The following is a 4,211-nucleotide window of genomic DNA, read 5'->3' as shown; positions in this document are numbered from 1 at the left end:
GTGCAGCCAGAGTGCTCCTTGGAGGCCAAGATGGCCAAACTTCATCTCTCATATTTCAGACATATTGTCAGGAAGTCACTGGAGAAGGATATCATGTTTGGTAAGGTGGAGGGCCAGAGAAAAAGAGGAAGACACCCAGTGAGATGTATTGGCCAAGTGGCAGCCTCAATGGGCTCATACATCGCAACAATAGTGCGGTTAGCCCAGGATGGGACAGTGTTTCGTTCTGCTGTGCATAAGGTCACTATGAGTGGGCACCGACTCCATAGCACCTAACAACAACAACTTCTGAATATTTTAAGCTGTCTGTACAGGAGTTCTGGTGTGTTGCTGTAGTATAAGCACTGAAATATTAACCACAAGGTCAGTAGTTCAAACCCACCTGCCACTCCTTGGAAATTCTATATCAGGTTGCTGTGAGTTGGAACCAATTTGACAGCACTTAGCAACAATAACAAGTACAGTGTTTGGTGGCTCTGTAGAATAAGCACTGGACTACGAACCTCTAGGTTGGCGGTTCAAGTTCACCACCTGCTCCACGGGAGAAAGTTGAGACTTCCTGTTCCTGCAAAGATTTATAACCTCAGAAACCCTATACAGGGTTGCTATGCATCAGAACTGACTCAATGACACTTAACAACAACGACATACTTATATCCACAAAGTTATAGCACCTTAGTTTATAGTAAGAAAAGTGCTATGAACTTACCGTGCCCAGGGGCAATCAAATAGATCAGGAGTTTCTATCTGTTTTTCAATGATGTCACCCTAAGCCACTGGTCAGCCAAAGCATCTCATTAAGATTGTCTGGATTTTCAGGCACAGAAAAGTGAATTCCATGCACTATGAATGTATTCCTGCTTTTTTCTTTTCCCTTTTCCTTTCTCTTCCTTCTGCTATCTAATTTGTCAAAGTTTAATGTTCATAAGGCAACTCTGATACACAAGACCTCTTTAAAGTGTTCAAGAGCCAAGATTTCAGTTTGAGGACTAAGGTGCACCTGACCCAAGCTGCAATGTTTTCAATAACCTCAAATGCATATGAAAATTGGACAATGACTAAGGAACACAACAGAAGAATTGATGTATTTGAGTTATGGTTTTGGAGGAGAATATTAAAAGTACCATGGACTTCCAAAAGAACAAATCAATCTGTATTGGGAGAAGTACAGCCAGAATACTCCTTGGAAGCCAGGAAGACCAGACTTCATCTCTTATACTTCGGACATATTGTCAGGAGGGGTCAGTCCCTGAAGAAGGATACCATGTTTAGTAAAGTGGAGGGTCGGAAAAAAAGAGGAAGACCCCCAATGAGATGGATTGGCCAAGTGGCAGCAGCAATGGGCTCAAACGTATTAACAATTGTGAGGTTAGCACAGGACCAGGCAGTGTTTCATTCTGGTGGTGCATATGGTCGCTTTGAGTTGGTACCAACTTGATGATACCTAACAATTTTCACATACCCACAAGAGGGGACATATTTTAAGTTACATCTGAAATAATTTTTCACAAAGTAAACAGTTATTTAACAAGCATTTATGTCATGAAACAGAGTATTGCAGACATCCCCAAAGTCCCTTTCTTCCCTCCTTCTAGTCTCTACCCTCTCCCTAGAGTAATCTTTTTTCTAACTACTAACAACTTAGGTCTGTCTATCTTTGTAATCTGTGAAATCATACATAATGGATTCTGTAGTAGCCAAAAAGGCCCCCCAGTGACTCTTGCTTCCTGATATTCTTGCACTTCCAAATTTTAGCAGGATTGGTCTGTGTGGCCTATAGAATACAGCTTACATGATGATAGGTTTTAAAGAAAGAAGCAGCTTTGTTCTCTTACTTGGATTACTTTCCCTGGGGAAGCCATTGTGAGAATGCCATGTGTCAAGGAATCTTCCTAACAGTCATGTGAGTGAGCCATCTTGGAATGGGACACTTCAGTTCCAGTCAAATCTTCAGACCTCTGCACATCTTGCCAACATTTGGACAGCAACCTCATGAGAGACCTTGGGACAGAACCATCTAGGTAAGCCACTTCCAAATTCCTTGCCCACAGAAATTGTGAGATAATGCTTGGTTTTGTTTTTATCACAGCTGTTCAGATACTACTTTGATTAAATTGCCATTTTTAACTTTGGTGGTTTTATGCAGGACTTTGAACTGGTTATTATTGATTCAGTCATGGCAGAAGAGAAACCAGAACAGACCAAAATTTGTAAAATGCGGGTATCTAGAACAATAAATGGAACACAGAAAACTATGGGTCCTTGTCTTTCTAGAAATTTATTTCCCTGTTATAAAAAAAAGGGTAATATGTTGCATAGAAACCAAGTCTTTTGCCTGGCTAAGTCAGAAACAAAGATGGTGGCCAACCATGCCCCTTTGAAAGTGTGTCCCTCTCCACAGTCCTAGCAGTAACCCCATCTCCTGCATCAGGTTCCTGAAGGGCTCACTATACTGCTTCTGAGTCTCCCATTCCAGAGATCTGACCTGGAATTTGTCCCATCTAGTTATCTTTCCAGGCACCCGTATATTGCAAATTCTGGTTCATCCTGGCTTCTTTTCATCAGCCATGTCTGAATTGGGAACAACAACCTCAAAGCCCTGCCTGAAATCACCAAAGTTAAAAATGGCAATTTTATAAAAATGCTATCTGAACAAACAAAGAGTTTCACTTATTTCACAATTTTTATGGATGACAAGCTTGGAACTGGTTTGAAGTCTTGGTTTTATATTAGATTGTTTTGAACTCATACTGGTGTTTCGCAAATTTAACTTCACAGCCAGAAACCCTGACTTCCCAAACATACCCAGGACAAATCCTTCTTTGAATTTCTTTGTTAACACAGGTAAACTTTGTTGAATTGTGAGTTATAATTATAAAATCCACGACAAGTTGATATTAAGGAGTCAACTCCTTGTCTGCTAAAGGAATAAATGAAACAAGGTAATCACATAGACTAGTTTTAGATGGTCAGTTACCTTCTGAAATGCAGGTTACCTAGCCCAATCCCTGGTTCTCCTGACTGAAGTGTAGGCTTCAGGGGTACACTATAAATAACAAATCCCCAGAAATAATGACCACAGTCTCACAATCTGCGGAATCACCTACTCTTGAAAAGCAAAAATAGATTTGTTGTTTTGGACTTTTGGGTAGAGGTACGTTCAGGCTGATGGGGATTTTCAAAAACATTTGGACGATCACTTGAATCTGCACAGTCCAGGAACAGAGAGCAGCAAATGAACTGAGCACACACTTCAAACTCCAGACGTTTCTCGGAAACGAATATGCACTTTCTTCTGAGGGAAAAGACTTTTGGAGCTCAAAGGCCGAAGAAGACAGAACAGACTCACTCACCCTTAATTGTGCAAAGAACCATGTACAAAGACTCCTCTGTTGTCTTTATAATGGTTACTCATGAAGCTCCAGCCCAGAGTCTCTCGTGGCGCCTCAGAAAAATCTCCGCTAGACCAGAAGACAAAATAGTACATTTTTGTTGTTTTAAGCCTATAAAGGAATCCTAGTGTGGCACTGTGGGCTAATGCGCCAGACTGCAAAGCTGTTTGAATTGCAAGGTCAGCAGTTCAAGTTCACCAGCTGTTCCTCGGAAATCCTGTATAGGGTCGCTATGGGTTGGAATCGACTCAACAGCACTCGACAACAACAACAAGCCTGTAAAAGGGCACTGGTGACATAGTGATTAAGCACGTCCCTCCTCTGCCAACTGGAAGATGGGCTTTTTAAACCACCAATGGCTTAGGTGGCGAAAAAACTTGACTATCTACTCCTGTAAAGATTTACAGCCTAGGAAAACCTAGTCTTATAGGGATACTGTGAATGGGAATCATTTTGACAGCACACAACAAGCCAGCAAGTTTTGGGGTTCTTTGGTATGCATTGATAGATAACTAATAGAGACTCATTGAATCTGATCTCTTTCCCTCATCATTATACTTGTATGATACACTCATACTCATGTATGTGACGTGGTAGTAGTGTGCCGTGGAGTTGGTTTGCACTCACAGCAATCGTGCCTAGGGTTTCCAAGCCTGTAAATCTTTACAGGAGCAGAAAGCCCCATCTTTCTCCCTTGGAACAGCTGGTAGTTTCGAATTGCTGACCTTGAAGTTAGCAGCCCAATTCTATCCACTATGCTACCAGGGCTCCTTATACTATTGTATGAGTGGTAGATTATTCATTCTCACTGAATGAGCA

Source organism: Chrysochloris asiatica, unplaced genomic scaffold (assembly GCF_000296735.1).
Source record: "Chrysochloris asiatica unplaced genomic scaffold, ChrAsi1.0 scaffold00082, whole genome shotgun sequence".
Classification (NCBI taxonomy): Eukaryota; Metazoa; Chordata; class Mammalia; order Afrosoricida; family Chrysochloridae; genus Chrysochloris; species Chrysochloris asiatica.
This window is presented reverse-complemented; position numbering follows the sequence as displayed.